We start from the raw sequence: 27,004 nt of genomic DNA, 5'->3' as shown, positions 1-27,004 counted from the left end.
TCTGAAGAGGAGCCTGGGAATAATTAACCTCCTTACCCTTCAATCAAGATGGAAAGCAGCTGGGTGAGGAGTCAGGAGAGGTTAATGCATTAAATTGTTTGCTTTTGCCATCCTGTGTGGAAATGGGATTTTAAGCCACAGTGGGAGTGAGCTTGCAGGCCTCTGGTCCCGTGTCTTAGCCCAATCTACCACTGAGACATCACTGATGAGCTTGGGGACCTTCTGCAGCAAGACCACAGATGGGTGGAGATGTTAACGAGTTGTGATTACCTGGCCATGTGCAGATTCTGCCAGGTAACATTTCAAGTGGTGAAGTGGTGCTGCCATTTCAGTCCTCCTATAGGGTGTAGAGTCTCAATGCATGACTCAATGCATGAGCCCATTGGCATGAGGCCGTGTGGATTCATAAATTACATATAAAGAGTATATACATATATATATATTTATTTCCATTGCAGGTTCCCCAGTAGGAGCTGTGGAGTTAATAGGGAGTAAATAAGAAGTTTGAGAAGAATACGAATCAGTGAATTTACTGTTAAAGTACAGAATGAGCCCCTCTGCCTCTCCTTCCAGTAACAGCTTGATTTTACAACTCAGCAAATGACAGAAAATGTCTTTGTCTCTTCCTCTGTTTATGTTGTTGAGTTGCTATATACATTGATTACTCTGGTATTGAAACTGACCAGAACTAATGGCATCTTCAAATGGGGAATCCATGTTTCTGGAAATTTCTCAGTCTAAGAGACCAAGAGGGTTTTTTGAAGCAATGGTGAAATGCCTCCACTCTCCTAGGCAGTGATAGACTTGAGGAGCAGATAGTGATAATGGAGGATGAGGAGAGGTAACAAAACCAAGATAACCCAACTGAAGTCAGGAACCTATGATTTGTCATCTGAGTCCTGACTATCGCATTTTATTTCCAATTGTAGGTCTAGCCCTGGGTTTGGAGGAAACAACTGCCCAGAGTCCTTTCCATGGTCAAGAAAGGTTCAAGACTCCCTGTAATGTTGAAATTTGTAATTAATCTGTGGAGAGAATGGGCTGAAATTACCCCTTATAGATCTCATGGACACAGTGTCTATACAATAGTAGATAAATTCCTGTGTTGACTGGCTCCTTTCTTTTCTCACATGAGAATAGGTGGAAATCTTTGCCTACCTGCCTAGGGATCTACAGGGATTACTAGGCATCATGACCTGGAGGCCCCCCAGAGAGAAGTATGGCAGTAGCAGCTGAAGTGAGCTCGGCATACTTGGCTTGACTATCCACAAGGGAGGACCCTTTCTTCACTTTTTCTGTCCTTAACTCTAAATCCATTGTGTGGAGTCATTATAATGGGCTATCACGTACTGTGTTATAGCTGCATAGGTTGGATGGAAGGTGTGTGTGTATCTGTGTACACCCACAATCCCTACTGCTATCTGATGATCTGGCATCATTTTGATGTCTTAGATGCTTTCATATTTGTCTGATGGTCACCTTCACGTGGGTTCTGAATTACAGGAGAAAAAAATCACAGGAGAAAACTAAGACAGGTTGGGGTTTTATTCCCATTGTAGAGATAGGGAGGAAAGGTCTCCCTGAGTAAGCCTGAGGATGCACATTCATCTTCATCACTAAGCTTGTCTTGTGCAATGACCTCCATAAGCCCTTCTTCCCAGGACCTCATTTGCTTTGAATATAAAATCAGGGTCATAGTGTTAATTTTCTGCTCAGATTAAATGCAAACCCACATCAAAGTTCAAGCATAAAAAGTAAAATAGAAATTTGAATGCATAAAGTTGTAGCAACAGTAGATACTGGAGGCTAACACAGAATTCTAAAAGGAAAAAAAAAATGAGTCATGTACAAGACGCCTGAGGTCGACAGAGGCATGATGAAATGCAGGAAGGAAGAACTTAGTGGAAAATGCCCAGACTCCATTTATTTAAGTAAGAGGACTATGGAGTACAGAAAATATAAGTGAAAAGCCGATCCATTACAGGATCCTGTTCTCAGCTCTATTCTTGCCAACCTCTCTTTGACCTATAAAATCTCCTATTTCTCTCTTAAATTCTGCCTCACAAGCCTTAATTCTCATTTTATTTTCCATTCCCTCTGGTAATCTATGTTCTCATACAGACTCTGTCCCTCAATTCCAACCAGCAGACCACCCCTTCTGTGTTCATCTCCCACCTCTTTCTCTCTAATGAGCCTAGACTGACAATTTTGCCAATAGTTTTCATACATAATAACTTAAGTGCATCACTTTTCTGCAAACATGTTATCATTAGAGTTCAATTCTTCTGCTCCTAGCCTTTGTGCCTGGTAAATATATTCCTTTGACGTGTGTTTTGGAAGATGGCTCCGTTTTATGCATGTGCCATTAGTGCCAATTGCACAAAGCAGAAGCACAAATTACTTGCATTCTGCAGGCATATCTAATAACCTAGACACCATGGGCTGCCATTCACTGCAGCCTCTGCCTCTATACAGGAAGCTGAAAGGGGAACACCTAAACTGCCTATTAATTTGAAATGTAGGTAAAGTGCTGTTGGTGCTGAGCTGTGTGTTTGGAGAGGCATCATGCTCGGAGCTGTGCACTTGGCACAGACCCACACTCAGAACAGATGCAGATTGTCTGTCTTTGGGAGATGTGAGCCTTGGGAACTCAGGACCCTGTCAAGATGCTGAACTCATGAACCCACACACTAGTATTCAAGTTAATCCCTGCTAGAGACAGTAGCAAGGATGTGATAAGCAATAGAGGAAGGCAAGATAGGACACAGCCCAGTGTAGGGATGCTTGTAAAGGCAGATGTAGATTTTCCCACAACGGTGTGTCTAAAGGTTCTCTTCCAACATGCCCTCTTTGTTTAGGTAACTCTGGAGTTAGCAAATCAGCCCCCTCTGGGGCAGTTACTGTGAAAGCAACAGGATTTTCTTGAGAGCCAATGTTGCCTGTGTTGTCAAATCAGACTTCATGAGTTTATTAAGAAAACCTTCAAACATGCTGGCTTGTCTAAGTGGGGAGCCCCCTCTGTCTTGTAGATGTGCTGGATCCTGTCCCCTATGAGCACTGCATTTGCCCCCCATGGTCTCAAGTATCTGATTGGAAATATCAGTCCCACAGCTTTAGACAAGAAAGAGGGAACTAAGAAACTCTCAGGGAACTCTTAGCTCCACACAAGCTTTTCCCAAGAAGCCTTAACTCTGTGACCTGTCTTTCCCAATGCAGTTTCATGTGCCCCTTAGCTGGTCTTTCTTTAAAGATACTGAATCTTGTGCCCCACCCTCTAGAGTTGTGTTTTCCTTCTACTTTCCTTTCTTGTTCTTTCTATGTAAACCATCCTGATGGCACCACTCTTCCTCAATCCCCCAACCCACCCTTTGTGTCCTCTGCCTCTCTTTTTTTTCTCATTTGTAATGAGGTTGCCAGAGGGTCAGTGCTGTATATCACAGATGGATCAGCATTGAGGGCCATGTGACAGGAGAGGAAAGCTGTCATCAAGTTTTACAGCTTCATATAAAATGTACTGTCCATAGCAAGGACAGAGAGGGACAAGAAGCATACAAAGGGTGGCCCGGCAGGAAGAGGTACATTCAAGGGTGCCTATATTGGGTGTTGGGGTTCATGTCATATATTTCTGATATAAATATATCCATAAAGACAATTCTGCTATCATATTAAAAACCTAGACATGTTCTAGAAGTCTTATTAGGAGACCTAATAATACCTAATCATGCCTATGACAGTATGTCTGTGGGTTCAGTTTTATGAAGTCATTGAGAAAGGTGGCTGGAACTGTGAGTGGGCAGGACAGCAGAGGAGCTGATGTGCATGTGACTTGTCGTCATTCTTTCTTGGGAAGAAGTAGGAAGCTCTTTGGCCTCTAATCTCTTCAACCAGAAATGTCCTGTGTACGTTTGACAAGCCAATCAACAAGTGGCTGAGGATGTGCCCTGAACCCAGCTGCCATGAACTTCATCTGAGTCACAACAAAAACCATCCTGTCATGAAGGAATCGACAAGTTGGGCAAACAATCAAGTTGCAGCCTATGAGACGCAACTGAGAGCCACTAGTACAGTTACATCTCAGCTCATGACAATGAGTTAAAGTCCTCAATTAAAAAAATAAAATAAAAGCCTGTCTTAATTACATTCGTTTTTCCGGTTCACCACTGGCCCAGCTCCCAAGACAGACAGACCAGCAGGTACAGAAGTACAGAACACCCTGCTATGGAGGGTGGATCTTCAGAGAGACATTCCTAAAGTTGAAGCCCTACTCGGAAATGTAGTGACTATGTGACCTTAGGCAATACACTAGGTTTCAGTTTCTTTGCATTTTTTGGATGCAGCACTTAAAATAGGGTGTATAAACAGGTTACCACGGTGCCCAGTGCATGCTGATAACTGTTTCACATTATTATTTCACCTTACTCATTTCTTTTGGTTAATGACCCTTTGGCCTTCAGTTTTAGTCTGGGCTCCTCAGTGTCTGCTCCTTCCAGTGAGCTCACAGCTCTGGCAGGCGTGAACCACCCAGTGGTCCTAGGAGAGCAGTTGTTGCTTTTCACTCTTTCCCCAGTGGAAAGTGATGTTCTCCATCTCAGAGATCTGGGCTCAGGGCTCTGTCTGGGACCTCATCTGTACCTCCGAGCTATATTCCTAGGGGGTATTTCAAAGGCTCCGTGTGAGAACATCTTATGTCCCAGTTTGTTGTTGCAGCTCTATATTACCCCAGTTCTACCTAAATCTTACCAGCCACTCAGACGGATGTCACTCCATTCTCTTTATCTGTAAAAGCTGTGAAACTTCTTTTAAATATTAATGGAGAGAGATTAGTAAAGCACAGACACTTATAAAGGTCCATAAACGTGGCTGATGTACATTCCAAACCAGAAAGCACCATCTTCCTATCACATCTTATCTGTCCTATTCATCTTTTATTTCATTGGCACATTGGTTTATGCACATTAACCATATGTACCCCTACAATAGTCTGTGAGAAGGTTTTAGTGAATAAATTACTGAATATGTTCTATGATGCCCAAGAAACCTGGACTGAATTATGCCCACATATTGTAATATTGTAAGTATATAGAAATAGGAAAGAATATGGTGTGTGAGTATCTGTGTGTGTGTGTGTGTGTGTGTGTGTGTGTGTGCACGCGTGTGTAAGAGAGAGGGGGAGGAGGAAGACTAGAAAGAGCATTGGCTTTGGTTCTGACTGGAGTGGAGTGTGCCAGCTATTGGTAGAAAGTATCATCATTTTTCTGTAAGTTCCTTGAGTCCAAGTACACATTCTTGTACAATGTAGGGGAATAGAGATTGAGAATGAGCTGGTATCTGGCTACTTGGGTATGTCAGAGAATGCTTGTGATGTAAAAATAAGACAAAACTAACAAACAGATAATTCTGAATCCATTCCTTTCTATTCCAAAAGAAGAACCTGATTGATTTGTTCTTCCATGGGGTTGGTTTAAGAACACAACAATATCAGAGAAATTTGATTTTTTTTCCAGCCCAACTGTGGAGTTAGTTCTTGATGAAGCCATGTGATTGGCATGTAGTACATACCATGGACACTGCTGGGGTTGATGACCAATGCCGCTACTAGTTATTATGGGATGAGAAGGGTTTTTTGTTTTGTTTTGTTTTTTGTTTTTGTTTTTTGAGACAGGGTTTCTCTGTTTAGCCCTAGCTGTCCTAGAACTCACTCCATAGACCAGGCTGGCCTCGAACCCCGAAATCCACCTGCCTCTGCCTCCCAAGTGCTGGGATTAAAGACATGCACCACCACCGCCCAGCCTGGGAAGGTATTTTTTATTGTTCCTCCATCATCCTCTTCTCTCTGATAAATGAAGGCTGAGCTATTGTGGAACATAGGCAATAGTTCTGGAAATCAAAGCTCACTCCACAGCTGGCAGCATGCAGGACTCTGGGGTTATCTTCTGGGATGGTGACAGGCAGAGGGACATGCAGCTGCTGTCATTCTCCCCCAGGAGTTATTTTGGGGCTTAGTTTTATTTCTCCCAAGACAAGAGGAACCGAGGCAGGTAGTCAAGACAATGAAAAGCAAGGAAGGGCTAGAATGAGGATGCCTGAGGTAGAGGCCTGCAGAAGGCCAGTGGGGAAGAGATGTGGGAAGCCTGGGCAAAGCCCTCCAGGCAGGCCTTCTGCTTTGTTGGCTATGCACTTAGAGCCCGGCTCCGCCAGCTGTCCCTCTTGTATTACGAGAAATACTCTTGATTATCTGTAAAAGGCAGTCTGATTTATAAGTACAATGAAAAGATTCAAGCACCTTCTCTTTCAAATGTTGGGAAACTGAGTCACAACATACCCATGACATTTTACTCTTGCTCCTTTTCAGGTCCTATTGTCAGTTGTTTTGTTCCAGAAGTTCTGGGAAGTGTTTCTCCACTTCCTGTACAAGAAAAATTTGTTTATGGCCTTGCTTTTCTGGTCCTGTCCTACAGATATCCTTCCTACTGCACACTACCCCACAAGGTTCCTAAGCCTGGGTCTCACGAGTTGACTCTGCCCTCTGGTGGATCAAAAGGTGCTGTATGAGATAGGAAAGGGAACTCCTTCCAGAAATACATGCCCTGGCAGGCTTCCCAGAACAGTCTTTGGTTAAAGCAACCCGAACCCTAAATGAATACAGCTCAATATGCTTGTGATGTATTAATAACCGGATAAGCTGGTCAGAACGTGCTACCACGTATGCCTATTGTAGCCAAGTGTAACCGCTTCTCACCTCCATGCTGCTGAGCAGGGATCAACCATGTGGGAGCCCTGAGTCATATAGACAATACTGACCTCCCAGCTAATGAGAAGTCCCGAGCCCCCCTAACACAGGTCCCCAGTGACATCTGCATCGTGCAAACATGCCCTTTGCCCACCTTTTTAATGACTTTCTATTTTGTTTTACAACCTGCAATCTGCCGCATGTCCTGGTCAACAGTGTCTATTTTTTCTGCTGTTGCCTGTGCTCTGGATGCTTTTATGGGCATTGATTTCCTTTGCTGGTTCCCCAAAGAGGTACTTTTCCTTGAGCCAGAGAGGCATTCCAGCGGATTACGGTGTCTGCCACTCTGTGCTCCAATTTATTGCTCTCCTGGATTTTATTCTCTCTCATACTTGGAGCCAAGCCTCATTCATTTCATTTTCTTGGATAAGCAGAATGGGACAGAGTTGCTATTAATAGGAGAAAGGATGTCATGGCAGCAGGCTGAGCCATGTCTGAGTTTATAGTCCTCATGTTCCAGAGGCTAGCTCTGCTCTTAGATCTAGCCTTCTCTGTCCAGGTAGAGGAGTGGCCTCAGCATGGTTTATAATCTTTCCAGTCACGTTTGGGCAAAAGATAACCCTTTATTTGACCATCCATCCTCCACCTTAGGGTAATCAGTTTGCTTTGGCAGAAGGAAGTCTGTCTGGGATAGACTGTACAGGGCAGAGGGCTGCCTGGGGAGGAGGTGGGAAGGGAAGTTCAGGCAAGCAATTGCCTGGTTCTCCTGTGAGAGCAGTATGCTTCTTACTCTTTTTAGATAATATGCTATGTGAATCTAATTGAGAATGCTCTATGAGTCACAGTGGTTTTTTTTTTTTTTTTATTACATTGACAAACAAGTTTAGTAATCATTTATCACAAATTAAGTAGAAACACGATTTCTAAACAGTGTCTTTCAGATAATAAATATCTTTTGGATGTGCATATATAATGTTACCACTCAGCTGTTGCTAGCCCTGTCTACTTTTATCAGTAAGGTTTGAGAAACTGCACACATACTTCTGAGAGCATCAATCCAATGTGGCTTCTGTAGGGTCAGTTCTTGGCATACTGTAACCTGACTCCAGGCTACATAGATGAACATTTCCTTCGGGCAGGAGAAGGGTCACCAAGGTTCTTCCAATGCTCATAGTTATGGGCTTGGAGTTAAGTAACCACTGATATTTGGTAGCAAATCATGTAGGTGTTCACATCTAGCAAGGAGAGAAATCACTGGGGACACTATGGGAACTTCTTCTTGGGGACAACTGATGTTATTGAACCCAGAAGGTCAGCAGATGGAGATGTCTTTCGCAAAATGTTTCTGGAAAGTTTTAGTTTACAAAAAGAGCTCCCATGGGAGTGAAGGCAGTATTTGCCACTATATCCCTGACAAGATGTTAGAGGTAGTTGCATAAGAAGTGAGCATTCTTACCACTGCACATGAGGGAGAACTACAGTACAGTGCCTCTGCTTATGTAGGTGTTGTTACTGTTGAGTCCCTACTGACAACTTTCTAACCAACTTAAGGAACAGTTTTTCAATGCCTTACTTAATGGATTGATCTAGAATACCTGCTTTATCCTGGGTGAGGTGACAAAAAGCCAGTCATGAAGTCCTTTGAGCTAGTCCCTCCTAGTTGCTCCCACTTGAGTTCTTGTATCAGAACAGATCCAACACCTTAGCCTTTGGGTTGTAATTATCTTTTTCTAGACAGATGAAATATATGATTATGATCAGATAAAACTTGTTAGAACAGAATTGGGCATAGGACTCCTCACTCGAGTCTGAAGGCCACTAAATGTTAATTAATTAATTAATATGTTATTAATCCTAGGCTCACTATCTGCTGTGCTTCCGGGCTGTGGCAAGACTCCTTAGGAAATGGAAGTTAGAATTTGGTTGCTAGCATTGTCATTTTTCTTCTGGCATACACACCACACCACTGGCTCCAGCCAACAGCCCTTTAAATTCAGAAGTCATCTATGTGCCTGTGTTAGGACAAGGAAAGGGAATCTAGACTATAGGAGGAGAGAGAAGTCCACAGCCTCGGTGATAAGGACACCTGCATGGGTCAGCATCTTCACAGGCCTATTCCCTGGCTTCCTTTGCCTTTCCAGAACGTTCTAGTTAATTTTGATCCCAGTTTCTTAGGAATAATCTGTGTGGTTAGATAGCTGTGTCCTCAGGTCCTTCCTCTTTGGTTAGTCTGCTGATCATGGACTGTGTTAACAGATTTTGATGAAGCTACCAGAGTGCATCTTGTTTCTACTTGTTTCATGGTTCAAAGGCTATTAGGACTCCAGGAGTAGGAGACAGCCTTTTATTCCATGTAACCTTAGAAAGGAGCAGGAACCCAATCTAATGTCCACATGGGTGACCAGTGTCTTAGCCAGCCATGTCTGTTGGCTCATTGTACAGAATTTCAGTTATCTGTAATTCATCGTAGTCCAAAATACTGAATGAAAATTCCAGAGGTAAGCAGTTTGTAAGCTTGAAACTGTGTCTTGCTCTGACCAGAGTGATGAACTCTTGTACCATCTGGGGGAATCTACAGCACGTACATTAAGTCAGTCCTTTGTCCAGCATAGGGTACATTGCATTTTATCAGTGACAGACAACATTCATAGGAGTTTATTAACACCATGTTATAATATTCTATCATAATTTTTGAGATGATATATTTCTATGTAGCCTATAGTAGTTTTGAGTTTATAATGTTCCTTCCATTTCAGACTTATGGATACTGATATTATCCATACATTCAGCTTTTCTGTTACTAATCTACTACTGTGCCTAATCCAATAGTTAAAACGGATCACAGTATGTATGTATGTATGTATGTATGTATGTATGTATGTATAATAGGTGAAAATGTAAAATAGATAAGGTTTGGGGCTATGCAACTTTTAGGCACCTACATGATTCTCAGAATGCATTTTCCAAACAATGAAGAATGATGTTGAGGGGAAATCATCTGGAAAGATAGAATCAAGTACTTGCAACTAGAAAGCAGTTGAGTAAGAGGATTCAGACATAATCGAGTGCATCTTGAAAGCCAGATCCATTGGGTTGTCTCTGGAGATGCCATATTAGTTATGTAGTTCATAAAGCAAAGTGGAATTGAAGGCATCTCCCAAGTATTAGCAAACAGAATGCACCACATACTCCTTCTGACTTTGGAGTTCCCATGGTGAGAACATTAAAGAAGCCATCAGCCACTGCAATGCTAATTTTTGTACATGTCTTTATTTTCTTGTTAATATTATGATTCTATGTTTTGTGGAAGTGAGAGGAAATGTTTTCTTTTGTACTTTCCCCACCCTGCTAAGAATCTGCATAAGGGGTGAAGGCATGATTATATTTGTTCATTTCAGCATTGGCATCCTGGCTGTACTTCTCCACATCTCTTTCCTAGGTTCTCCTTCTACCTTTGTTCTGTCTTCTCAAGTGGGAAGAGACTGCAATAGTTAAGAGTTTCAAATATACCTGCCTATCAGAGGACAAGGAGGTTTTTGTGTCCATAAAGGCACCTATGTTTGATGTTTGAATGACATTCTCATTGGCAGCATGTGTGCAGCTAGCAACATCAACATAGATCAATGGAAAGTAAGGCAAGAGCTGGGGCTTGGAGGGGCCTACACAGCTAGGACTCTGGACATCACCCTGTGTGTGTGTGTGTGTGTGTGTGTGTGTGTATGTATAAGAGAGTGAGTGGGGAGGGGGAAGGAGGGAGACAGAGACAGAGACAGAGAGACAGAAGCTGAGGTCCAGCGGGACAAATGACTTGTTCACAATATCACTTTTTAAAATCTTCAGATCCAGGATTTGAAATGTATCTCTGCCCCTAGCTTTGTTTTGGTGAGCCTGTGAGATGCTAATTAAAGCAGGAAGGGCTTTGAATGCTGTCAGGCACAAAGACAGTTTGTGATGTTATTTTTCTGGTTAGTTAACAAAAACATTCTTATGATATATCTGCAGCATTCTTTCTTCTTTTGAAGGTTTTTTTGGGGGTACCACCGAACATGACCTTGTGACTTCCAGAAGTGTGACTTTTGTGTGGTATAGATTCAGGCATGTTAGGATGTTGGCAGCCAGCATGAGTCACCATGGAGAAGGGTTGGAGAGAGTCCAGGATTAGGTCTGTGTATGAGGCTGACTATTGTCTCAAAGACATCTGGTTTAGGAATGGCACATGCTACAGTGTCCCTTCATTTCAAGAAAGCACTTTTTATCAACCGAATACGTCTATAAACATGGAGTGATGGTAGGCATAATAGGTATATGTTATAAAAGACAAGTGGAGAAAGTACATTAGCCTTGCCTTCACAAATTTCATTTGGACAGCTAAAGATGATGCTGAGGCTACGTAAGGTGCATGGAGAGGTTGAAGCGATCCCTGTAATGGAGGGAAGTGGGAGGTGGGTAGATGAGAATATAGTATGAAATGGGATGGCCGTGTTACATATGCCACAAGCCGGCTATTCTTGGTTTGCAAACACATAACACACTGTGGCTCTCATTCAGAGCACAGAAAGGAAACTATCTCCAACCCTATACCATGATGTATTTCTCTGAATTATTTGAATGACAACCCCATGGCAGCATGAGCTATCAAGGGGTTTCAACAAGTGAGACTTGAATAGACTTTCTAGAAACATCCCTAGAAGACCTCCAAGAGAGCAAAGGAGGGCTGACTGCCAAAGCTTGAGCTAGTGATAAGAGACCAAGTATGGGAAAACAATACAACAGCTAGCAGCTTTCTCTCTACTTGTATGAGATAGGAGTAGGCCCAACCCTGCCCTCACCACAGAAGGTAGCCAAGTCAATTTGCCCACTGCCATCTACTGACTTGAGCTTATTATGAAAGATTCATGATTAGTGATAATGAGTTCAGAAAAACAACTAAGTCACTCATATTCCAGATGAAATCTCTTCCTATGGAGACAAGTCAGCAGGGATCATGTTCTAAGAACCATGTCTTTCTGTACAGGACTTAGGTATTTAATTGACCAATATTGCTTGAATGAAAGTGCTTGGGTCAGAACGGCAGATAAAGCACTGACCCCAAGGACTTTTTTCTTACCTGAGGTTTTGTGTCTATACTCCTAGCAGTTCACCTTTGCCTTTGTCCTGGCCTCCTTGTCTTTTGCCCTGAATGGGGATGCTAGGCACAGTGAAAGACAATACCCCCCTGTTCAGAGCTTCCTGTGTCTGATTGGCTTGTGTCTGTGCATGGAGGGTTAAAACTGGGCTTGTTTCTTTTCCTCCCCATCTGGTGTTTATCATCCAATTGCCTATGCAGGCCCCCTGCTTCCTGTCATTTAAGTAGCTGTTATCTCCTCTGTATCATAAGCTCCTAAAATAAAGAGAGTAAGGAATATGTTTTGCTCTGAAGGGTGAGTACCGCATCTCCACAGGCATAGAAGCACAATAACTAAATGTGTAATGTTGATCCGTGATGTGGGCATGCATTTGGATACTTGGAAAATATGACACGAGACAGGGCACAACTGTATTTCCACACAGGGAGTTTGCAAACATTAACCCCTCCCTCCCTGCACTCAAACAGGCCTTTATCTTCTCTCTTCATTAGGCATTCTATGACCACTGCAATCCTAAAGAGCACAGTCAGGCAGACTATATTTTCCACATGGATACATGTCGAAACTGACTTACAAAAGGATACATGCTTATCTCAGGACATTAAATATTGAAACATGATAACATGATTTCACCAGTGTCAGGTCCAGTGTTCTGGATTAACTGCTTCCTCTTCCTCTGGAGGGGGAAGGTGGTGGCTGATGTGACAGCAGATGAAGTATGTGGATATGAAGGAGCCTCCAGAGGGCAGAGCCCTTGTTACAATCTGAGTGATAACCACTGTATTGTCAAGCTCACATTGAGTTCATTACTTAATCTATCTTCAAGCCCATCAGCCACGCAAACACTATTTTCTTTTATTGTGCATGTATCTTGTATGTGTGGAGGTGTGCACATGTGTATAGAGATCAGAGGAAAACTTGTTAGGGTCAGTTCTCTCCTTCTACCAATGTGGGCCTTGGGATCATACCCAGGCTATCATGCCTGCTGGCAGGTGCTTTGACCTGCTGAGCCATCTCACCAGTCCCAAAATACTGATTCCAAACAAAAATAGCTGTATAAACTTGATCCAAGGACATTTAAAGTTAGTTGTCCTATATGTCTGTAAACATCCAGTTTTCAAAAATTTCACGTATATGCCACTCTTTTTCCAGACTTTTTTTCAGATTTTTCACGTATATGAAAAGTCTGGAAGACTTTTCATGACCTATCAGATTAGGGATTATTTCCCCAGCCCCTATATATTTTCTGAACACCACTAATAGTGTCCTATCATGACATGTATCAAATCTCTGCATGTCTGTATTGTGTCGACTCCCCTTCTGTATGAAGAGAATGTGCCTGTGTCTCTGTCTTTTGCTTTTGTAATGAATCTTTAAATGCTTAGCACAATGACGTCAGGGACATAGAAGGAACTCAGTGGATACAAAGGCAAACAAGTAGATTATTAAACTTTTTCAAATGCACAGCATCTTATCCATACAACTGTGAATAGAAGGGCTATTAAGTAGCCCAAAGAACATGTGGGAATCCTGTGAGCCCCAAAGAACCCTTACAGAAGTCCAACTGACAACCTTGTTTAACTTCTTCCAGTGAGGTTATAAGAAAGCATCTATGTAGACATTTCTCTGATGGTAAGAATGAGTGAGTGGAGTGTGTTCTGGAAGAAAAAAAAATGATCCTTAAGAAGTGCAGAGGTCAGTGATCCCATTGCGGCTGGCAGTAGCAGTGTCTTCCCTACCATCCTCTCTCCTGCCTACTACTTCATTATTTCCAATTAAGAATTCTGTCCCGCCATTCAGCCTGTGCAGACCCTTGGGACAGCAACTCATACTGCAGCCTAGAACATACCCCATAGTGTGGCACACAAGGGCCATTAGAAGATGGCTTTGATCTTTCTTTCTGGGTATTCTAGCTCTGTGCTTCACAGCCCTTCTTTGTTAAACCAGATTTCTGACCTTTATGTATCCATAGTTATAGGTTTAGGCACCTTTGTCATTCATGGCGTTGTCTCTATGATCCTAGGCACATTTCTTTTCACACCCATGTCTCCCAGTAGTTGTCCCTCTGTACTACTAAAGACTAGCCATGTTTGCATCCCTCTGCCCACTGTTCCAGGCTTCAGGTTTTATGTGTCTACTGTGCTTTCTGCAGAGGCAGAGGTCATCTTTTCTGCTCTGCTCCCTGGCTACAGAGAAGCCTTTCCCTTCCACTTACTTTTCTGTACAACTCAAAACCTTCTCATTCTCTCTCTTCTTATGGGTTCTACTGGTCAGGAAGCAAGTGTGAGAATTACAGATACCTTGAAGTAAGGACCAGATGCATACAACATATGAGGGAAACCATCCTAGGAGAGAGAGCAGAAGCAGGGAGGCAAAGCAAGGAAGGAAGCCTTGTGCCAGCTCTGCCTCAGGCAGAGACCCACAAAATGGCTCAGGCATTCATCCCCGATGGGCAGCCTGCTGATGGCTGCCTGGAGGATACAAACTCTAGTTCTGTGTGAATGAGAGAACAGAGGTCTGTAGCCTAAAGGTGAGCCTCAGAACATAGAAATGGGCATTGCTATTTAGAAACCGAAACACAGAGGCTTGGGAAGCCACAGAGAGATCATGAGAGGGACCCAACAAAGCCAGAAGAACAGATACCACAGATACTACTTCTAAGTCCCGAGCTGGTGGGCACAGTGCTGGGGACCAAAGACCAGACCCCTGGTCTGGCTTCTATTCTCCTCCCAGCCTTCTGCTCTCTGACTCACATTCCTAAGGTACTCCACACCCCTCCCTGTGCCCACCTGAGGCTTGAGTTCCTCTCGACTAAGTCTTGAACTCTTTTCTCTGTAGACCTGAGTCACTAAAGGCTGAGGTCTAATTTATTCTAGCTATATTTCTTTGGTCAGCATCTGAAACACAGCAGAAGGCTCATTTTCCCTCAGGTTAAAACACTTGTGAGGCTCTTCTGGGCTTTTCCATCTGGCCCAAGGGAGTTACTTTTACATCCTACAGTCTCAGTATACACTACAAGTAAAACAAGAGATGTCTTAGCCTTTTAGCTGTTTCCTGTTCCCATGTACCCCCAAGATTCTCATTGTGACCTACTCAATATGATCTGCTACTGGTGATGGTCAAGAGGAGTGAGAAGGCGGGCCTTGTCCATCCTCCCCACCATTAACAAACAGCAAGTTAGCCTAACTACATGTGTTTCCCTGAAAGAGACACAATTGTCCCAGGGCCAGTAGTGAAGAGAAGCAACAGAAAATGGGCAGGGGTGATGCCTGCCCAGGTACAAAAGAACAGGCTGAGCAAAGTATCACTCATCCCAGTGGCAGAGAGACACATCCTGCTCCTATGGGAACTGCATTACCTTAATTAACTATCTAGAGAGAGCCAATGAGCTTGCTGCACTTAGAGAATCCTGTATTTCCTTATCTCTAGAAGGGGTCATTTTTCCATACCCTGGGGAGTCCTACCTCCCTTCCTTCTCACAAACCACAGGAAAAAGGCTCTACAGGACGTAGATGGAAAAGGACAAGCCTCCAGTCACTCAGGCTGCATTTACTTGCTGGTTCTGCCTCCTGCTTCGTCTGTTTCCCCGACTCAGATGGCAGAAGGGGGTTTTCTAACTAGACAACTGCTCTCCAGGGAGGATGCTTGCCTACTTACCAGCTGTCTCTCACTTCCACCCCAGCCCAGGCAATCACTTAGACACAGTGGCACCACAAGGAGGTGAAATGGTGTGTGGCCAAGGTCACTTAGTGAAAAAAATAGAGACAACCCTGCCCCACTGCCTTCCAACATGGGAGCCTCCCTGAGCCCCTGAGCAGCTCTGAGAGTCTAAATCTCACCTTCCTGCTCTTCCTTCCTGTTGATAGTGTTTGCATAGCACACAGACAGTTTCGTTAGGATGTGGTCCAGATTGCTTTCTTCCTTCCCCTTTCTCGAACCAAATAGGGCCATACCTTTGTACAATTATGTAAGCATGAGGTCATAGATGCTCATGGTATTAGCAGCCCTTAGCCTGAACTATAGTTTGTCTCCTAAGCTTTGAGCTTCTCCCTACTCAGAGGTGTTCAAGACTTAAATATGCAAACCACTGAAGTGATTGACACATAGGTACCAAAGGCAAGAGAAATACCTAGGGCAGGGTTAAAAATGTTTTGCTACCATGTGCTAGAGATGAGTGAGTCTAGGGATAGGATCAGAAGTAGCATATAATCTGGCTTCACCATGGGCTAATACATTTGTGCAAGCAGATACAGCTCTTGAAGCCATACCTTACCCTAACATGGGGGAAACAGCATTTCCATCCCCTTTTCTACAATATAGTCATTATAATGTGTAGATGTATCCTGTCTGTCCCACTCATCAGACTAGTTCTTTGCTCTTTGTGGACCCAAATTGATGGTAGGAAGTGTATACTTAGAACCTTTCTAGTTATGGTTTTTCCTCTAGGTGATCTGCCAGGCTGGACATGACCTGTTGGCAGATAAAGAGCCATGAAGAAATCTCATCTCAGGTACAAGCTTTATACAGACCATCTAGTAAGGGAGAACAAGATGAAAGAGTTAAACATGAACGCAAGACTACAGATGGATTTATTTTCCAAAACTATTTCTTTTTGCCAAGCTCCCTTTTTGATTCTTTGAGCTGCCTGCTATAGGGAGAGAGAAAAAAAAAGACATGCTCAATACTGCGTTTAACTTTCTGACACTCTGAGCCAGCCTTGGCAGAATGCTTTGTTTAATAACTTTGGCCACGCTCTGTCCTTGAGATGGATTGAGAGTCTCTGGGCAGATTGGGTAAGCTACCTACAGTGATCAGAGATTGCAGCTCTGTCCTTAGGATGGAGTAAAAGTCTCTGGGCAGATTGGGCAAGCTACCTACAGTGATGAGAGATTGCAGTGGCAGGAAATGACATGCTCAAATTAGTTTATTTGAGGAGAGTTTTAGAAAGTGAATTTTACAAAGGTTCTTCCATGGCGCATGGGTAGACAACAAAGGACAGTCAAGGCCCGAAACTGGCAATGGGAGGGACAGGGGAAGAAGGACATCAATCCCTCTAGGGAGTGAGGATGAGTGGAAAGGGTTTCTGGCATGGGCTGTGGCTTTTGAAAGAAGAGCATAGTCTCTGACACCTGCTCTCTTTCCTTCCCTCTACCATCTCTAGCCACTGCTTCACACTGGCTTAACACAGCTGGATGCTGGAGGGCAGAGGTGCCCCTTGATATGATAACACCAGTCATTCCACTGTGGAGTCTAGGGACACACAGAGATCACGGTGTGCAGGCTTCATTTCATCACTCCTGTCAAAGCAGTCTGTTGCGTACACTTTACTTGCAGGCTCTAGAGGACTTATTCTAGCACCTTTGTGCTTGTTCATATTCATCCTCGCCTGAAGCACTGTTGAACAAACCTCCTTCCTAACAGCCATTTGAACACTCACCAATTTTTAAATTGCCTTGATATTCTTATACTAGAAGAGATTATGTTGTGGTTGGGGAGTGTCAAGGAATCGACTAGACAAACAAATAATGAAGGTTGAATAGCCCTAACCAGAAATTCTTGGGACTAGATGTGTTTCAGATTTCAGTTTTGTTTAGATTTTGAAGAATTAGCATAGCCACAACAATATGTCTTGGGATGGAACCCAAATCTAAATTCAAAATTCATTAATGTTTTATATATGCCCTGTAGCCTGAAAGTAACTTTATACAATTTAAACTTTTTTTCCACAAGAAATACCCTTTTATAGAATGGAATTTTCCAATTGTGGCATTGAGGTGACATCTAAAAATTCTTCAGATTCTGGATCATTTCAGATTTCTTATTTTCAGATGATAGATATTCAATTTGTATGTGCTATCTGCCTTCCCAGGACTGCACATGACAGAAATGGACAGTGCATGAGCATACTGCCACAAGATGAAGTATGTTTAAAGAACACTCATAGGACAAAAGAAATCCCTGAAAATAAAAAGTAATTGGAATAAGAAATGATCTCTAAAAACTTGGACTAGGAAAATGAGTATGAATTTTTGCAAAAGTCAATAAGGAAGAGTCATTCCACATAAGCCCTCAAGTCACCAAAGCCTATTGTGTAAAGAATTCAGAGAACCATGGAAGAAGCAGAGCAGTGGACATAATATGTTTCAGGCCTGAAACATGTGGACTGGGTGTGTCTTGTAGCCAGTATGCTTCAGAGAAACAGAACAAATGGGATCCACCTACCTATCATCTGCCCATGTGATATCTGTCTAGAGATTATAGGGTTTGGCTCACAGCTCTACTAGAACTTTCAATACAAGCCAAAGACCTGATAACCTGAAAAGAAAGTTTTCCAGAGCAGGAGTATATGAATATTTTAGCTCAAACATAGAGAAGGGCTTGCCCTTATTTTATTTTTTATTTTGTTAAGGTCTTCAGTGGTTTCAATGGTATAATTTCAAATTGATGAGGGAGATGCTGACCTCCTTAGTCCATGGATCCTTGTGTTCTTCTCTTCTGGAAACAGCCTCAGAGATGCCCCCTCTCTATAAGTACTATCTAAATTAACCATCAAACAGAGTGCAGTGGAGCTTCTCAGGTCTCACACAGTTGAGTCAAGGTCAAGTGACAGGTTGAGTTCAAGGCAAGTTTCAATGAATGTCACAAATATGAGTGCTTTTATGCTCTGTTCCTTGAGGATGTTGTTCTTCATGTTTGGGTTATTTTGAATACACTAAAGAAATATAGAAAGGAAAGTTTTTATGTTGTTAGGCTTTGGCATATAAGAAATAAAAGAGGTTGTAGGCCTTAGCAGACCTAACAGCCCATGCTTCCAGAGCCTGATTCAAAAGACAAGTAACAGTGTAAAACAGACAATGGAGATTTATTCAATGTGGCTACTTTGAGAAGAGGAGCAAGACCTTGTAACTCCTTTCCAATCTATCTGGAGGATCCTGACATGAAGGGTCAATTAATTCCCAGCATCTACATGCTAGCCTAAAACTATGCATAACTTTAGTTCTATGAGATCCAAGGCCCTCTTCTGATTTCCATGGGCACCAGCAACTGATGTGATTCACAGACATATTTAGGCAAAACATCTATGCATATAAAATAAAACAATTAACATATGCATAAATGAAGTCTTGGTCAAAATGTAATCTTGCCCCTCAATGTTGTTTATCCTCCAGTCTCTTCTGTAATAAGGTCTGACAAACTGTCAGAACTATATGATTTCTCTTTCTGCAAAATAAGCTTCCCTCTGGCTTGCATAGGAGCCCAGCATTTTCCTTCTCCCAACATGATACTCCTGGGGAATTCCAGTTCCTTGGGATTCATCCTTTCAATAGTCTTATAGCCGAAGCGAGTCCCAGGAGGCCTTTTATCTTTATTCCTGCCAAGACCCTTACACTTTAGCAAGGCAGAGTCATCCTCATATTGCCCAGTCATCTTCTGATTGTGGAGCTCTTCTTTACATATGTACATGCCATGGATTAGTAAAGAATGTTGTGGGAGTCCTAACTTAAAATATCATGTGACCTGCTGGGCTGTCCTGGATTGTTATTAATACTGAAGTTTTGCTACCAGTACAAATCAAAATGCTATGTTCTTCATTTTAGAAAAGTAATAGTCCACCAAACACCATTGAGTTTGCTTCAGACACTGCTGGTTTATTTGATTTAGATAGAAAGGAGATGTGCTTGTGGGTGAGACTCTTTCTGGAACTTCACAAAGGAAAGCCTTCCTGCTTTGTTCCCAAGGCATCCATGAATGGAAGGAGACTGTCTTCTTTGAGTTGGTTCCCTCTGATGTGATAAGGTATGGAGGGATGCATATGCAATTGTGTTGGCAGATATGGTTGTTAAGAGACATGCAGTGTTTTTAGTCATATAACCCAGACCTGAAACATATATAGTCTTTGTGTTATTTCCCTCTTGAAATTTGTCAAAGATGGAGCAGCATTCAAATACTTAGTGTATACTTTCGACTTGACACATAAAGAAAATAAGGCTTAGACCTTGCCTTTCAAGACTTTACAATCATGTAAAGGATGTAAGAAACACACAAAGCTCGAATAAGGAAGCTGTCCATGAGATGAACAGAGGAGTCCTGCTTCGGCATCCACCTGAGTATGGTTCTCTTTACCCTCTTCTTGACTCCATAGAGGAGAAAAGTTATTTTTGTCACAGATGACTTAAATGAATCAGTGACATGAGCTAACTCTGAGACTTTGCAGGCAGAAATGAGACTCTCATAGCAGCACCCAGCTTCATTCATGTTGCCCCCCTTTCTCCATCCTTCCCCAGATCACAGCTTTTTCTCAGCAGTGTGGAGCCACAGGCATAGCATGATTTTTGTTTCCGTCCTCCATTGCCTTTCCTTCTCCATCCCAAGCATGTCCTCTTTCCTCCTGAGGCATGGCCAGCCTGCCTCATTATCATCACAGAGAGGGAAGATGTCATTGTGTATGTCTGTTTTGTTATTCAAAGCCTAGCCAATACCAGGTGGGAGAAGGAAGGCCAGCTTGAACTAATCCTAACTTCTGGAGTTTTTGACTGTAAGATCCTATTCAATTTCTATAAATAAGAATGTGAGTTCAGATGCTGAAAGTTATTCAACAGGTTCAAAATATGCCACTTGTTACTGGAGGTACCTCTTAGTATAAAGGGCTAAGGTGTCCACCTGCCTCTGAATTTTCATTGTATCAGAGGTGATGCAATCATCTCAGCCCCTTTGTTTCCAAGTTTTCCCTGGCAAACAGTTCCTCAGAGAAGCCAGTATGGAAGGCTCACACAGAGGTCCAGTGCCTTGGGGCTCAGTGAAGGTATCTTGAGCCACTCACAGTGCAATACTTGCTGTGAAGGTGGAGGCAGATAGAGCACATGCCAAATGCTAGGGGAACCACATTTGGAGGCAGCTGAAGCATTTCTGTATGATAAGAGACAGTTGTGACCAGGTGCTGTGAAGGACAGAAGCACTTATTTTGCTGTGGTCTCAAGCGTGCTGCCTTTCAACAGCAGTTAAAGGACCATTTGATAGGAGGAGCTGGTGGATTGCACACTGCCTGGACCCATTATTGCCCTTAGATCCTCAGGCAGGTGCTATCAAGAGAGGCCAGGCTTGGCTTTTTCTCTTTCTTCAATAATCCTTCTCTTTATTTCGACACTCCGCCGCTGTTTAGGAGGCTCCAAACAGACCATTTTAACCTATTTTTCTTCCAGTTCTCAAGTTCTCATCTTTCTTTTTTCTTATCCCGAATCCCAAAGTAGTGTGAGGCCGAGGCGGTTCACACGTATGCAGTCTTACTTCTGAGATGTGTGTCGGGGCTTGCTTACACACTTTGTGCTCTTCCTCACTATAAAGACACAATTACATAACAAAGCCACCAGCCTTGCTGTTTGTTGAAAATGGGGGTGGAGGTGGGGAGACTGCACTTACTTTAAATCTCTGTGGCATTAGATGTAGCTGCAGACAACTACAGGTTTGGAAGCATTCTCTATCTCACTCTGTGTGAGTCCATTCTCCTGGTGCTGGGTCTTTTCCTGGCTAACTGCATGTGGCACTTTTTATCACTGTAGTGCCCTGGCAATTCATTCATTCATTCACACACATACACACACACACACACACACACACACACACACACACACACACACACACACACACACAAACACACACACACACACACACACACACACACACACACACACACACACACACGGCATTCTTGAAAGACTGACCATTAGATGGGTCTGTCTATTCAGTATAAGAAGAAATGTCGAAAAGGCAGACAAAATACAGACAATGACATTTGCATTTAAAGGGGGACACTGCCAGCCAAAAGTCTCCTTCCTCTGTCAGGATTCTTCTAAAATGTTGGCTAGGCCAGATTATGGGATGTCAATGAAAACTTCATGCAGAAGGGAGAGTTGATGTCCTGATGGTAGAAAGATGTACACCAAAGCTGTAAAGGCTGGAAGGTGTCTGGAGCTTGTGGTCAAGCTCTAATGCTGGCTGTATAAGTCTGTTAGAGATGAATGAGAGGAATAGTGTGAGCTACAGAGCTCCATCCAGAAACCTTGGGTACACAAAGGGGTTTGTTCTGTTTTTGGTGTAAGAGTGACGTTGGGCAGTTGGGCCGTGTGTTAAATGGGCCATTATGACAAAATACCCTTGAAAATAACTCAAGGAAAAAGGAAGAATTTTGGCTCACAGTGGCCAAGCTTTCAGTCCATGGTTGGCAGAGGGCTGTTTCTAGACTGTAGGGAGGTAGACCAGCACAATAGAGCATAATGGAAAACTGAGTTGCTCACCTTGTGCTGGCCAAAAAACCAACAGGGTCAGAGACCCCATGATTCAATCACCCATTGGGACTTGGTCTACTACCAGTGGGACCCAAGGCTTTAACATACAAGTCTTTAGGGAGTTGTACCCAAATCAAAACAAGAGAGAGGATGTAGAAGTAGAAGGCTGGTATATCTCTAGATATGGGGAAACGTGAGGACACCGGAGTAAGTATGGCTTTGACCTTTACTCTGATCTTGGCCACCAAAGCTGTCTCTAGCCAGGGCCTTTGGGACTTGTAAGAATTCAAATACTGAAATTCATGTTAGAGGTGAGTTTTAGAAGTGTATTCACAGGTTGGAGCTTAAGAAGGGGAGAGATAAAAGGGGAGGGGAAGAGAAAGTGTGTGTGAGAGATTGCAGAGCTTTTATATAGAAGAAGGGCTTGTAGCTGGTAATAGGGCATAGTATGGCTATCTGAAGGCTTCCTAGAGGGATTATGGCAGAAATTGGAACTGGTGTAAGGTATGGGGAGGGTCATGATCTTGTCAGTCTAGATGTTCCAACCAGGTGTCCAGGTGCCCCCTCTCTATGACTGTCTTGTAGTCAGATATAGTCTTTAGGTAGATGGGCTCTGTAAGATGGTAACAATGAAACAGGAATAGAACTCTCACCTGGTTTTTCACTCCAGCAAGAGCATCCTCTGAGCTGTCACTTTGGGGGCCTGCCCTCCCTGAACACTTTCAGTATCTTGTTCTCATAAATGAGATGTTCCTGATGTGCTGGACACCCATGCCACCCTTTCCTTCTATGATCTCTGTCCTTACTCTGTACTACTGACCTCTGACTGTTTCCTGCTCTCTGTTAAGAGTCTATCTCCAGTTTCCCCTGCTTGAAGTTGTCAGGCAAGGATACTTTTAAAACCTTATTTCCTCCTAGTTAATCATATCTTTAATGCCTCCCTAAGGAAAGTGAAAGATCATGGTGTGCTTTAAGAATGATTACATAGAACTCTTTGGAGGCCTGTTGGCAAAGAATGGACTGCTAGCCAAACTGCCCACCCTAATATCTACTTCTCTCCACCATCCAAGCACTCACACCGGCTGAGGAACGATTATATATTTCATTTTTTTAAGCCTGGGAGAAATGTCTTAGCTGCATTGTTATGGAGCCTGGATAAATGAGACAGATAGACGGGGGCAGGCATGAGCAGGTGACAGGAGCTGGCTGCCCAGTTACCTTTGTGATCCATCTCTGCAGACGCCTGTGTTAATTCCATGGAGACTCAGCAAGACTGATACACAGCCGTGACAGTTTGGACATTTCAACATGACCTTGGATGTGCCCAAAACCACAGCTGAAATGACGCCAACTTTTCAGCATAGTATATCACAGAGGCTACATAACCGTGCTGGAAATTGGCTGCATTTAGAGTGTTAGCTTGTTTGCTGAGGAACCTCTCTGGCCCTGTAAGGCAGTGTGGGATGATGAGACAGCTTCTCCTTCAGTCCAGTTTCAATAATTAGACACCCATGTGGCAGTCCAGAATGTCCTTCTGGTATTCCTCATAAGGCTAGAAGAAACTTGACTAGTGGGCTTCAACAACTGTGCCTGTGGCTCGGGTTCTGCTAGTCAGCATTTCCTGCCCCATGGCCATTTAACTGATTTCTGGTTTAATTTCAGTGGCTGGGACAGAAAGTCACCAAGAATCTGCTTCTGGCTTTCCCAGAATCCACTGTTTCCAAGAAAGTTTTCTATTGCAAAGAAATGAAACACAGAGTCATTTCTTAGCGCCCACCCACTCTGTTGTTATCACTTTACCAGAAATCACATCTCTGGATTAATGGTTCCCACAATGTGGTCTCTAGATCATCACCCAGCTCCGTCGAGACTACTTTGGATTACAACAAAATGTAGTGTCTCAGTCTTCATCCTGGAACCACCTGAGTCTGAGAACCAGTGACTCCTGTGTGTGTGGGGGGGTGAGCTCTTGGAAGAATATCGAAGACCATCAAAGATGAAAAGTGAACCAAATGTTAATATCACTGCCAGTTTTCTTATATGAATGGTTCTTAGGTGCAGGTGCTTTTTTGATCTGTCACATAGCAACAAGTGAGTGCAGCCAAGTTTTTGACATGTTCATAGAGTGGACTGGCGAAATACTTAACAAGAAGAGATATGTGTTCAGCAAACACGTGGCCATGGGTATGCGTTTCCCATAACCTGCTTGAACCTAAGCAAAGTTCAGAATAGTATCTGTGTTTGAAGTTATCCCTGTAAAAATTGTTTCTGGCAAAACAAGCTGTAGAGTGATATTTTCTTCAGGGGATTTATCCAATATGATTTCAGAGGCAGGTTGCGTTCAGCACAGCCCAAGATGGAGAACACTGTTGCGTGAGATTTGCAAAGAAGGGAACACTGTCAGGAGGGTCCTTTGTCAAGGGTCTCTCAGTGTGTCTTAGACACTCTTGGTGTATTCTGGATGTTTTCTTTAAAGTGGAAAACGAGGCTTAGAATACAGTCTAGACTAGACCAAGTATCATGTGCCATCAAGTTACCTAGAGATCTTATTAAAATGCACTTTCTGATTCACTGCCTCTGATGTTGGACTTTGGATTTTGCACTTCTAACAAGCTCCCAGGTGACAGTGATGCAGTTTGCAATGTAGAAGCTGTGTGCCTGCCAGTCATATGTTAGCTGGGAGGTGTAATTTTACCACTTCCCAAGTGCTAATGTGCACACAATTCACCTCTAGATAAGCGCTCCTCAAAGAATGGTCCAGGGTTCTAGGTGAATGCCTTCACCCAGGATCCCAGCCAGAAAGCAGAGCCTTAAATCAGGCATAGTGATACAGACCTGTAATCCTAGCACTCTGGAGACCAAAGCAAAAGGACAGAGGGTTTCTGATTAGTAGCTTAGTAGCCTAGGTTACATAGAGGAGAGAGAGAGAAGAGAGAGAGAAGAGAGAAGAGAGAGAGAGAGAGAAAGAGAGAGAGAGAGAGACAGACAGACAGACAGACAGACAGACAGAGACACAGACACAGACACAGACACAGAGAGACAGAGACAGAGACAGAGACAGAGAGATAGAGACAGAAAGATGGAATAGTTGATCTGTGCCAGATCAGAACCATTTTTTTAACAATATCTCACAGTTTACAAGTAAAGATTGGTGAGGGAGGCAGTAGAGCTAGCTTCATGATTGCTGAGTTACAAGCCTACATTTGGTTTGCTACTCTGCTCTCACCATCTGGAACTTCTCACTGACAGAGATCTCTGTCTTTTTGTTTGGCCTCAGGCTCCATCAACTATATAGATGGCCCCGAATTTACCATTCTGTACAGCAACTTTCAACGTCTAGTTTGTATGTGTCTCAACTGAGCTCTTGTTATATAACTTGATATTTCTGGATTCTTAAAGGTTGAATGTGTGGCATAAGGAATCGTGAAGCTTATAGACCTCACATGTGATTCTGATATACCCTGCATATCACTTTTGAACCAGTACCCTGGCATTTCCCTAGTTGTGTCTTCCATCATTTTCATGCCATGTGTATCATTACACTTTTTCTGCAGCATTGCCAGAAAAATCCCCTCAGCATTGAGAACTTGTTGAACCCTGGAGCAAATATGCTTCTGGTTGGACAGATTTTTCCCATAGGGTCACTCATCAAAATGTCCACCTGTGCCTGAGTGACCTCTGGTGATCATGTGACCTTTAGACAAGCAAAATAAGGAGGATGTTCAGTGAGAACCATGGGTGGACAGGGTTCATTGGTAAATCTTGGATCTATCTATCTATCTATCTATCTATCTATCTATCTATCTATCTATCTATCTATCATAACCATTTTGGGTTGGTCTTTTGCCACTCTGACAAAATGCTTATGAAAGAACTTATGTAAGAAAGGGTTTATTTTGACTTATGGTATCTATCACTGGTGTGAGTCCATTATATTTAGTGAGGTAGAAGTTTACAACAAAGTGGTTCACATAATGGCAGCAAGAATAAGAAGAAAAAGGATGCCTGTGGTAACCTGACATGGTAAACACCAAATACTTTGGTGAATTCACCCCCTTCCTCTAATCCTCTCAAAGATAAACCCATGTATATTCTTTATTAGTCTCCAACAATTTCTGAAGTCAATGAAGTTGGCAATCAACATAAATCATCATGCCCTCAACACTGAAAATGTCACTGTGAACATTCTGCAGCTTATGTAGTACTAAGCATGAGACTTTAATGCGGAGTCTGCCTCCAACACTTTATCTTTGCTTGCATAAGACCCAGACCGGTTGGAGCTCTGAAATCCTGAATTCACAGAAAACAGATGTGGGCATCTTCTTCAAAGATTTGTTATAGAAACCAAATGAAACTATATGCATGTTAGAGTGCCCTATACCCTGCAAAGGAGTACAGGCATTTGAGACATCATTATACAGACCATGTAACTCTGATATTCCCAACATTATAGTCAGGAACAGGGCACTGTGCTTTATGAATTTAGCCCTAGGCCATAGGACATACTTGGTATAACAGAGAGAAATGAAGACAGACAGAAAGATAAGATGAAGGCTTGGCAAGAGTTACTGGGAGCTTTCAAAGTACAGAAAAGAAAAGGAAGCTTCCATAATTTGAGGACTCCAGATGCAAAAATAAAAAGAAAGGGGATTTATTTTTATATGTGCATACAGTTTTTTGAGATTTTAGAAAATGTCTTTAGTCTAGCAATAATTGAACATTTCTGCCCTGGGTATAATGAAGATAAATAGCAAGAATGGTGGTCTGTATTTAGTTTTGACTTTGGAAGCCTTCTGTTGGAATTTGCTATATTGAGATAAGTGGAAGGATGGTTTGTAGTTAAAGCTCAGTTTCTGAGCCAGCAC

The 27,004-nt window shown here is 42.8% G+C and overlaps 1 protein-coding gene across 10 annotated transcripts in view; it reads left to right on the top strand.

The window, feature by feature from the left end:
• Positions 1–27,004, top strand: part of Ntm (neurotrimin) — a 958,983-nt gene that overhangs the window by 748,216 nt on the left and 183,763 nt on the right. The gene's annotated exons all lie outside the window — the stretch shown is intronic.

This window comes from Mastomys coucha, unplaced genomic scaffold (assembly GCF_008632895.1).
Source record: "Mastomys coucha isolate ucsf_1 unplaced genomic scaffold, UCSF_Mcou_1 pScaffold23, whole genome shotgun sequence".
NCBI lineage: Eukaryota > Metazoa > Chordata > Mammalia > Rodentia > Muridae > Mastomys > Mastomys coucha.
This window is presented reverse-complemented; position numbering and strand designations above follow the sequence as displayed.